Here is an 11847-nt window from a genome sequence, read left to right as displayed (position 1 = left end):
GTGGTTTTGGGATTGCTGCTCCATTCACTCCCTTCAACCCACTGGACAAACGACTCTCCCGAAAACCTTCCAGCAGGTAAGAAGTTCTTGCCGAGGAAGGGGATTGCTGAGCCCACTCTTGTATTTGTGCCAGCGAAAAAAAAAGGAGCTTGCAACAGTGGAGAAAGGGCCGGATTTGGAATTAACAATGTATATATAGGATAGAATTGTAATTTCCAGAGCAATAAGAACAGGTGTCGATTGGAGAAAAGGCAAAAAAAGTTGTAAAATAGACAGGTGTTGGAGTCTGCTGTAGAGTGTAACTGTTTTGCAACTCTTCTTTTATATAATAAATAGATAATTGAGTGTCGACAAAATTAATCATAACACACTAAAACTAATTTAGTATCCATGAAATATTAGGTCTGGTTGATAAAACTAACAAAAACCTTAATCATAGGTTAATTTTGTTTAAAATGCAATTATTATCCTTTACTCTTTTTCCTTCTCTCTTTCTTTTTCTTCTTCTACCTCTTCTTCTTCTAAAACTCTCTAAGAATCGCTACTATTATCATCACCAACAATACCAACACAATATCTATCATCACCCAACATACTCAATCCTTAAAATTTTCAAATCTAAAATTATAATTAATCAAAATAATTTTGCAACAAAATTTAGAATTCTTTTTTTTTTTGACAGAAAAAGCTTGTTTCATTCAATGCTTGGTAAAATATCTAGCATAACTAAAGTCTGAACTTAATGTGGGATAAGGATTAGTAAAGGCCATTTGTGCAAGCTCATATGCTACCATATTTTTTTGTCTCTTTACATGACTAAAATTAATTGCTCTAAATTCTCCTAACAAGGATAATGTATTAGTGATGAGAGAGCCAAAACAAGTTCCATTGACTTTACCTTGTTTCAGAGCATTCACAACTTCTAGATTATCGCTCTCCAAAATGACATCTATGAAGCAACAATCTTTTCCAAAATTCACTCTTAAAATACGCAGCCAATGCTTCTGCTTCATAGACTTGTACGCTGAAAGGGATGGGTCATATTGTTGCAGCTAAGACAAGGCCCAAAGAGTCTCTCACCACCGCTCCAATTCCTCTCGGATTACTCTTCCTAAATGTTGTGTCAACATTTATTTTGAATAGGGAGTTTGGTGGGGAATTCCATCTGCTTCTTGATTTTGCCAGCAGGTTAGAGTGTAGTCTTATTTTCTTCTATTCAATTAACTGTGCTTTCCAAAAATTTTTCCAATTCTTCCATGCCTTTTCAATTTCTTCATCAACCTGTGACTCAATTCCTTCAAAAACTAATAGATTTCTGGCTCTCCATAACTAATTCAGGAGGATGCTAAAGAGGGACCTCTCCTTCTTCTAAAGCTTTTGCATCATCTCAATTACCCATATCTTCAAGTTTTGACTGTCTGATGCTTCAGTCCTCAAATTAAAAGGGGATGTAAACAAAAATCTTCGAGCAATGGGGCAGTCTCTGGCCAAGTGGGATTCGGTTTCCTCATGGCTCCAACACCTTATGCATGTCGGGTTTCATGCTATTCCTTTCCTTGAAAGGTTCTTTTTTGTTGGGAGGGATCTTTGGAGTAGACGTCACAAAAAATTAAGGACTCCTGGCAGAATTTTTGTCTTCCACACTTCTTTCCAGGTACTTTCCTCCCCCTCTCTGTTTTTGGACTAGCTGAAGGTTTTAATTCTGTGCTTAAATGTCATGATATGAAATTTTGACTATGAAATTCCCATCTCTAGCCTTCTTCCATATGAAAACGTCTGATTGATCTATCCTAGAAATCGGGAGTTCAGTAATTTATTAAGCTTCAAATGGTAAAAAGATTTCTCTAATTGCTTTCCAATTCTAGCTCTTCCCTTCTTGATTTATAAGCTCCGATATAGTAGAATCATGTTCCAATGTATTCGGGGTGGTCCATGGCTTCGAGCCATTCTATTTGGGTAGCCAAGGGTCCCTTCATATCCTCACATTTCTGTCATCTCCTATCCTCCAGTATCCTCCTCTTTCCACTACACCTTTGGCTTGCCATATACGTTTCCAAGTATAACTTGGTGAGAAGCCTAAGTCTGAGTTCAGAAATTTTTTCCTCCTATAGTATTTTTTCCCCTAATAATCCTGGAATCTAGGGAATTTGGGTTCTTCATTAATCTCCAACCTTGTTTCACCAAGAGAGCCGTGTTGAATGCCTCAATGTCTCTGAATCCTAGGCCTCCCTATTGCTTTGACTTGCATAGCTTATCCCACTTGACCCAGTGTATCTTCCGTTCTCCATTCTTTGATCCTCAGTAAAATCTGTTTATCATTGATTTGATGTGCTAGCATAGGCTTGTTGGAAGTTTGAAACAGCTCATAATGTACGTTAGGATCGCTTAAGCCATTGACTTTACTAACACCTCTTTTCTGACTCTCGATAACAACTTCTTCGAAACTTACTCTTAGACATGGTAAAAAACCTGTTTCTTCGATCTTCCAACAAAGGTTAGTAGTCCATGGTACTTTGAGTGTCTTTTTATAGCCTTTATCCCTACCCAATCTTGAATGATCATCTGTCTGTCAGTTATTATATTTTGGCTAAAAGACAACTCCGACTTCTCAAGGTTTATTCGTTGTCCTGACGCACTTTGATAAGAAATTAAAGCTTCCTTGACTGCTTGAATAGCTTGGCCTGATGCCCTAGTAAACAATATACTGTTGTCTGCGAAGAAAAGATGATTAATTTCTAGACTGTCTCTAGTTATCTTTATTCCCTATATGATCTTGCTGTTCGGTGCCTTCACCAAGATTCCTAATAAAACCTCCACACAGAGTATGAATAGATAAGGGGATAACAGATTCCCTTCTCTTAATCCTCTCGAGGGTTGGAATGGTTTGTTGGGGCTACCATTTATGAGAATGGAAAAGGACGTCATGCTGATGCAATTCCAGATTGTTTGGGTCCATCTCTTCGAGAATCCATAGCTTGTAGAACCTCCCTCAAGAACTCCCATTCAATCCTATCATAAGCTTTCTCCATATCAAGTTTCATCCCAGTGTATCCTTTTTTACCAGTCACCTTCTTCTTCATGTAGTGGAAGATGTCGCAAGCCACTAAGCTATTATCCGTTATCAACCTCTCGGAAACAAAAGCACTCTGATTCTCCCCAATAATCATGGGGAGAATAAGTTTCATCCTATTTGCCATTGTCTTGGTGGCTATTTTTAGCACCACATTGCACAAAGAAATAGGCATGAACTCTCTTGTGTGTTTCGGTTTCTCCACCTTCAAAATCATGCATAAGTGTGTGTGGTTCAATGGTTTTGGGTCATCTCCTTTATTCAAGATTCTTAGGACTGTTCCCATGACATCCACTCCTATAACCTTCCACATATTTTGATAAAAAAAGAGTCAACATTCCATTAGGGTCCCTTTGTAGGGTGCATCTGGTGCAAGGCTTGGAAAACCTCCTCTTTAGTAAAGTCGGCATTTAGTATATTAAATTTCTCCTCATCAACTCTCCTCCTCACCACCTCTACAACGTCTTTTACCTTAAAAGTTCCTTCTGATGTAAACAGCCTCTCGAAGAAATCACACATTACTCTTTCAATATGTTCTTCTTCAACATGCTTAAAACCTTTGTCATCCACAATTTTATCCACCCGGTTCCTCCTCTTTCTTTGTGAAGCTTTGTGATGAAAGAATTTGGTATTTCAATCCCCGTGTTTTAGCCAACTCGCTTTTTAGCATTGACTCCATCACACCTCTTCCACCTTTAAGAGCTCATCCAAATCTACTTCTACGCTTCTTGTTCTTCTCAAAACTCTTCACTTTGTGGTAAAGTGTTTAGTTGGTTCAAGGTCTTTTTGTGCCTCTCTGATCCTCTTGGGTATATTTCCAAAGTTTTCCTCCCCAACTGTCTAGCTTTTCTCCGCATAGCTTTATCTTCTCATGGATGCTATTAGTGTTTGATTTCCAAGCTTCCTCCACCACCTTTTGGCATTCATCATTTGTTAACCAAATTTCTTTAAAACGAAATCTATGCACCCTTCTTCTACCTTTCTTTTTGTCACCTTCCAGATCTAAAAAAATTGGACAGTAGTCTGATTTATATCTATTAAGGTGGTAGACAATAGTTTTGGGAACACTTCTTTCTAGTCCATGTTTGCACATGCTCAGTCTAGTCTTCCTAAATATTGTTCTCCCTTGCCTGTCCACATAAAAGAGTGTCTGACAAAGCCTAAATCGAGTAACTCGCTTGTTTGAATCGCTTCCTAGAAACCTTTCACCTGTGCAAAAGTAACCGGGTTTCCTCTACTTTTTTCTTGCTGGCTCAGCACTTGGTTAAATCTCCAAATAACATCCATGGCCTGTTGGTGACTTGGCCTAGTGTCCTAAGAAGCTTCCATCTTGTATGTTTATTTTGGTTTTCCGGACAGCCATAAAAACTCGTCGCTCTCCACCACTTATCTATTTCCTTGATCTTGACTTCCATGTTTATATGATTTGGAGACATAAACATTATATTGACCTCCAAAGAATTGTCCCATAGAGAAGCCAACCCCCCTCCTCTTTGCCGTCCCTCTCCGTGACAATCAACTCCCACAACATTTTGTAGTTCTCCTTTATACCTCATGTCCTCATCCTCATAATCTCCATTAAAAAGACAAGGTTGAGAACTTCCTGTTTTAAGAGCTTGTGCAAAGCTCTTATTGCTCATGGGTTCCCAAGCCCATGGTAATTCCAACTTAGTATCTTCATGGTGCTTGGCAGGGCTGCCAGCAACCTCCGTCGTTGTGCTCTCAAATTCAATCGGCATCTTCTTTGCTTGTGGCTCTGCTCCCTCTCCTTTCTCCCCCTCACCTCCACAATTTTTTCTCTTCAGTTTCATTTCAACTAGCTCTATTTTGTTTTCTTTGCTAGGGATTGATTCCCTGGCTTGTCTCTTCCATTTCCTACTATTTTCCCTCTCCCCCTAGCTGCTGATATGTTATGTCATTAAGTGTGTGTGTTATCTCCATATCATTTTCTTTCTTGGTTTCTAGCTCTTTCACTTCTTCTCCTTTCCTATTGTTGACTACTTCTTCCTCTTTTTTGTTGTCTTTCCATTTCCCTCCATTCCTCTTTCTGTTTTTAGTTCTTTTCGTATTAGCTCAACTGAAAACTCTTTTCGCTTTATCCCCTTTTTGTCAACATGTCCCAGATCCACTCTCAGATAGGCGGCTACTTGGGCTGCTGTCATAGGGGGTTGGCCAAAACCTTCTCCAATATCATGATCATTGGTTCCGACGACATTGTCAGGTTAGCCAACTTGTCCATAAGTTTTTCACTGAGTTTTTCTTTTAGTTTTCTGTTTTTTCCTTCGTCATGCTCTGGTGCTATCTCTCTTTCCTGGTTTTCTTGCTAACTTTTTCCCTACCTTATCTGCCTTCAGCCATGGTCCCAGCCTCATGTTACTATCCTAACTTTCCTCCACATCTTTTGTTGTTGTCTCGCACGCGCTCTCTTCATGACCTATTCTCCTGCAATAATAGCAACATGTTAGTAGTTGTTCATACATGAAGTCAACCCAGGTGAGTCCATCTTCTTCCCACATGTATCCCTTTCCTAAACTATGTCTCCATATTCATTTTGACAATAGCTTTAACAAATCTATCCTGGTCTTGTCCTACTTCGTATATGGCACACTCCTTTACATCTCCCATACATGCCGCTATTTTCTTCCTTAACTTAGGGGTTTTATAGTGTTTAGGCAACCCCCAAATCTGTATTTTAGTATCATCATTGTCTGATCCTTCTTCCATTTTTTCTTCTTTCTTTTCTGGTCTCTTCACTAGCAGCCAAGCATTTCTAAACACCCATGGATTTTCCTTTAAAACTCTCTCAAGATATTTCCTTTTGAAAAAGAATTGGTAGAGTTTGGGTCTTACCTTTATTACTCTGAATCCCTTAGGTTTTCTCCAAATATTGGCCATAGCATTTTGGATCCAGGCTACATTAATGTGTTTGTTGGTAATGAGCTTTCCCACTATGCTTTTCTTGTAGTCTTTCACTCCTTCAGAGATGTCTTTATCGTCATATATTACCATTGCTTCTTCTCCTTCCACTGTTCCATTAGTGTTTTGATGATTTTGTTCTTCTAACTCACCTGCCATGTTTTATTTCAGGACCAAAGACGAGTTATCCCTTCTTAGTTGCTACTTTGGGGTGGCTCACAACCAGGGACAGAGGCTTTCACCATAGAAAAATGGATGTTTAGCACTACACTTCTCAAACCCTAGGAGAGCAAACCTTGGGATTGGAAAGAGAGGGTTCTTTAGTAAAGTTTAGAATCTACAACTATGAGAAAGCTAAAAATGAAGAGTTAGAACAAGAACAAGAAAACAAAGAGTAAGAGGATAAAAAATTGGAGTAGGAGAAAGAAGAATAGTTTAGCTTTAGTTTTCCTATCCCATAATTTCGCCAGTTTCTGCCGATAATGAATTTAATAATGGCTAGATCTACCTTCGATCAGAATCTTCTTTTTTTTTCTTAGACGAGTATGAGTACGAGGCAAAACATAACTATGGCTCCCGTAGATGGAACAACAATGCGGCGAGTCTCCATTTCCTCATTAGCGGCATTGATGGCTACAGTACCAAAGAGACTTTATTATGAGTTGTTACTGAAGATAACGATGAAGATCTAATGTTATTAACTTTCGGTGGTTAATCTCAATGGGTTTACTTTAATTTCATCTTCTGACATCTCCAGAGGTGAGGGAGTTAACTCATTAATAGTTGTATTTGGATGATGGGTGGCAATCATTAAAACTATGTTTCGACAAACCTGAACCTGACCATGGAAGTTTTTAGCAGAAAGATGTTAATTGAAGTCCAAAGATTTGAACTTTGAGAAACATTTGATGATAGGTGTTCACTGTTCATCAAAGTTTCAATTTTCGTTCATGGCTTCCCGTTAAACCTTGGTACCTTTTTACATTTTTGCAAATTATAAGATGAATTTGGGATTCAAATTATGACTAATTTTTCAATGGATGCATCTAATGTTATGTCTAAATTGGAAGGTAATATTGTTAATACACATTCAAATGGTTTAACTTTTACATCCAGTTAGATCAAAATTGGTGGGTGTTATGGTGTTCAGGGAGAGAATTTTGATTTCAGAAGAGGAAGAGGTAGAAAGGAAAGAGAAAAGGAAAAAATGAGTTAAGTCTCACTTTGGTCATTGAGATTGGCGAGTTGTGCCCGATTTAGTTCCTGGCTTTCTAATTGCTATAACTAAAGTATCAATTTTACAATATATTTGATTTTTTTTCGAACTCATGAATTGGTATGTGGAATTAGTTTATTTATTATTATGTAATTGCTGTGGTGATCAAAGGTATAGTGTTGTTTCTTCTTGTGCTATTTAGTTTTTTTAAATAATGTTTTAGATGTTTTGTTCATATATTTTTTATAATATTTTTTAAGAAAATTTCGAATGTGTTTTTTAAAATGTAGCTCAATAGTTTTTTGCCTGAGTGTTCTAGAATCTTTTTTAATGGGTGAAGAATGTTATTTAAAGATTTTTTTACGGTTGTTACAAATTGTATTTTTTATTATTATGTAATAATTGATGTTATTATCAAAGGTTTAGTGTTGTTTCTTTTTGTGCTATTTTGTTATTTTTTTCATACTATTTCGGCTATTTTTTAAATATATACTTTTTGGAGTCTTTTGTAAGATAATTTCGGAAGCGTTTTTTAGTATGTATTTCAATGGTTTTTGGCTTCAGTGTTCTGTATTCTTGTTTTTTATGTGTTATGGATGTTAGTTTAAAGATTTTTTTAATAGTAATGCATACACAAACATGAAACCTTTATATATACAAACATTTGTTTAATCTCATGTAATTTTGGATATCTTTGTTTAATTAAGAGTTGAATAATATTTGTTAATGTATTTATGGTTTGAGCTTTGGGTTTTTATGGTTAGTGTTTTTGGATACGATTCAATGGTTTTAGAATTAGTATTTTATTTTTAGATTTTATGACTTATGATTTAGTATTTAGGGTTTATAAGTTAGGATGGAGGGTTTATAGTTTAGAATTTAATGTTTCTTGTTTTGGGTTTAGGGCTTAGGCTTTTCGAGTTAGAGTATAGGGTTTAGGGATTATTTTATAGTGTTTTGGAGGAAAGGAGTGGGGTTTTAGTTTTAGGGTTATAATTTTGGGTTTTAGATATATGGTTTACGATTCAAGATTGTTAAATTCTCATATTTAGTTGTTTTTTTATGTTAAAATGATGGTTTTTATTTTATTAGCCATGTATTTTGTGTTGGTTATCGTAAAATTTGAATGGGCATTGTATCATGTGTTTTAATTCATTATGTTGAGTTATTTACGTATCACATATTGCGTATATTTTTCATGATGTTTGTTTATATTTTGAGGTTTTACCAATCAACAATATGGTCGCTGGAAAAAGAAGGCAGACCTAAAAAGGTATTACTCTTATCATTTGTATCTATCTTCATTTTTATCATGAATTTTGTGGTGTTACATTAAGAATTGTATATGTTATTAGAAATTGGTGGAAATAAGGTGCACTCCAAGTTACATACTTAGCATCTTTGAGCAGCTTATAAAGTCTAATGTTGAGGCAAAGTTGTTGGAGATAAATGCCATGGAATTTGGGTTTTTACAGTTTACCCCTCGATGGACATTAAAGCAGAAAATCATGGTAGCATTGGCAAGATCATATGACCTAGCCTCAAATAAAATGGATACCATCAGAGTTAATGCTGCAATAGTTGGGCAAGTCTTTGGGTTGCCATAAGCTGATAAGTAAACTTTTGCTTTCGTTATTCCATAACGATATATCATTTAAGATTATTTGTGCATCTTACTTTTCAAAATATTGAATTTGGTAGGGGATGATTTTTCAGAATTTGACAAGGAGAATCCAACGCACATGGCAATAGAGAATCAATTTAACTGTGCAACAGCAACGGAACTTCACGACTACATATAAGAGTGCTCCATGGGTAGTGAAGCTAATAGGATGGAAGTTCGAAGATATTTTATATTACTTTTGATGCATATGTTCCTCTGCCCAATAACACAGCAAGTCTTGTCTCTTTGGCATATTCCTCCTGTTCTAGATGTTTCAGATCCTAGTCGGTTCAACTAGCCAATGAAAATCTTCAATTGGCTGAAGAAGGCTATCTAGAGATACTAGCTTAGACACAACTAGACATGTGAAGGATGCTTGTATGCCTTGCTGGTAAGACTGATGGTTATTTTAGAGAACTTGAGATGAAATTTTTTCAACTATGAATATGATTCCGTTGTTTGTGGTTATACAAATTAGAAATTATACTTTCAATGGCTAAAGAGTGGCCTCCTAGAACAATGTGATAAACCAAAGCCATGGATATTTTTATGGCCAGCAAAACAGTTAACTGAATGTTGTTTAGATTGTCGTTCATTGCCTTTGTACTGTTTCAATGTATTTGTATGGCATTGGTTAATTTTGGTGTTTCTTGAATAGGGTTGTCTTACGATGCTTTCTGAAAAAGTCACTTTCGTTAAGAAAAGGCGAAAAAGGACACCGCAAAAGAAAACTAAGGAAAAAGATACTTCGTAGCAAAAAAAGTGTCATCACCTGAAGAAGAAGTTGACGAGGATACTGAGCCCATTGTAAAGAGGATACGCCGCTTGAATCAAGCTAGTTGCAGGCATGGTAAGACGAAGAAGGAGGTTGACAAAATCATTCATCAGAACAACAATATAGATGAAAAGGACAACAGATCCAATGATGTCAACAAACATACGTTGCCAAACGAATCATAGTTGAAACCAATGAAGTGACTAATCAACAAGAAAAGTATCCGTAGCTTTAGTGTTTGATGAAATATATCATTATGGATATTTTTTTTACGTTATATTGAGTGTTTCTTTTATATTATAAATCATGTTTTTTTAGTTACTAAGTATATTTGTTCATCCAAATGTAGATGTTGTGACTAACAACTTGTTTTTATTCATGTTGTTAGAGTCCCTGAACATGATGGTGCCTGAATTAATGAACAAACCAACATAATTGAAAATGCAAAAAATGAATCCAATAATATGAAACTAGATTCCCCCTCGAACAAGGCACAGAGTAAAACCAATTTGGAAGAGTGCCTTGCTGAGCTGGAAAGGTAAGTGACATTTCCTTAAAATGACTTTCTCATATTAAACATTTCTATATGAATGATGTTCTTACTAGTGTAAGTTTTTATATACAGGAACACTGACATCTTGTCAATGAGAGATTCGTAGTGTGAAAAATTGTGGCAAGAACTTAAACATAATTAAAAAAAGAGCTTGTAAAACGGACTATACAAAAATGAATTTAAATTATTGCATCCTTGGAACACCGAGCCCTTTGAAGCTGTCATTTTTGACATCCTTTTTTAAGATATTCAAATTCAAACAACCACATACTCGTTAGTAAGTGTAAGGTATGTCTTGTTTGGTCGTATTCGAACCTCGTCATTGTCCTCAATCACACACTTAACATGGATACTAAGCTCTCTATTTTGATGGTAGTGGATTGATTATTTAGACGAACATAGATGTAAATGCTTTAATTCTAATCTTGACATCATCCAAATAATCTTTTCCTTGTCCAACATGACATACATCCTTGTTGCATTTGGTAGCCTATATCTTATGTGCTCGAGTTGCTGCCTTTACCCGAGTTACTCGATTCCCTTCACGAGTGCAATGGATGGATCGGTTGATGGATAACTTTAGTTCCTTGTTGGATTTGTCATAGTTTGTGTTTCTGATCTTGGTAACGAAGCCTAATTTCTTAGCATAACTTGCATAAAATTCCTATGGCTCCTGTAACGCATCAAAAACCATTTTTAGTTCTGGATTTCTTCATAACGAATGCCATCATGGTTAGGCATCTATAACACAAATAATAAGACATAATTGAGTAAAAGTTAGGACTTTAACACTTCAGGAAAATATGGTTTCTATATTTGCAAGTCAAACCTTATGAACCTCTTCCACGTCATCATTGGCAAACTCAAAATTTTCAGTACCTTCCTGTACCAGATGTTGTATTCAGTTTTTTTAAAAATTATAAAAACCTTCCTAATTACATATATAAAACGAACCACTATACTATGCCAAAAACAAATCCGAAACACCAGTTTAAATATAAAACCACAAATTAACACGGAAAAATATCATAATAACACAAAATAAACATTCAATTAACACGAAAAAAAACATATCATAGTAACATAGAAAAACATCATGTAAACACAAAAAATCCATTTAACACAAAAAAAACCATTTATCACGGACACAATGTACAAAATTCAAAATCATAAATACTGGCCCATAAACCATAAACCTTAAATTCTAAACCCCAAATCCTAAACCCTAAACCTAAAGACCGTATACACTAGACCCATTTCTTATAAATCGTAAACATTAAACCCTAAACCCTAAATCATGAACCATAAACTATAAACTCTAAACCTTAGCCTTAAACCTTAAACCCAAAGATCGTATAGACTAGACCCATATTCCATAAACCGCAAATATTAAAACCCTAAATCCTGAAACATAAACCCTAATCCTAATTCTTTAACCCTAAAATATGAACCCTTAAACCTAAACCCTGAAAGAAATCATGAACCCTAAACCATAAACCCTAAACCTTAAACCAACTAAACACTAAACCCTAAAGCATAAAACCTGAACTATGAACACTAAACCCTGAACCCTAAAACATGAACCCTAAACCTTAAACCAACTAAACCCTAAATCCTAAAAATAAATATTGAACCCTAAACTGTAAATCGGTAA

The 11847-nt window shown here is 35.8% G+C and overlaps 1 long non-coding RNA gene across 9 annotated transcripts; it reads left to right on the top strand.

Moving 5' to 3' along the window:
* Positions 1-818: 818 nt before the first annotated feature.
* Positions 819-10764, top strand: LOC130932501 (uncharacterized). Of its 9 annotated transcripts, none has more exons than XR_009067473.1 (9): positions 820-1188; positions 1339-1654; positions 5194-5291; positions 5425-5563; positions 6158-8475; positions 8558-8574; positions 8678-8817; positions 8919-9256; positions 9524-10762. It is a non-coding gene; the product is annotated as an uncharacterized LOC130932501 (long non-coding RNA). The 9 variants fall into 9 exon arrangements; XR_009067472.1 differs by having other exon boundaries at positions 821-1188; positions 6158-6380; positions 6526-8475; positions 8558-8817; positions 9524-10742; XR_009067467.1 differs by having other exon boundaries at positions 824-1188; positions 8558-8817; positions 9524-10178; positions 10266-10280.
* Positions 10765-11847: the final 1083 nt, after the last annotated feature.

The sequence above is a fragment of the Arachis stenosperma genome, chromosome 6 (genome assembly GCF_014773155.1).
Source record: "Arachis stenosperma cultivar V10309 chromosome 6, arast.V10309.gnm1.PFL2, whole genome shotgun sequence".
NCBI lineage: Eukaryota > Viridiplantae > Streptophyta > Magnoliopsida > Fabales > Fabaceae > Arachis > Arachis stenosperma.
This window is presented reverse-complemented; position numbering and strand designations above follow the sequence as displayed.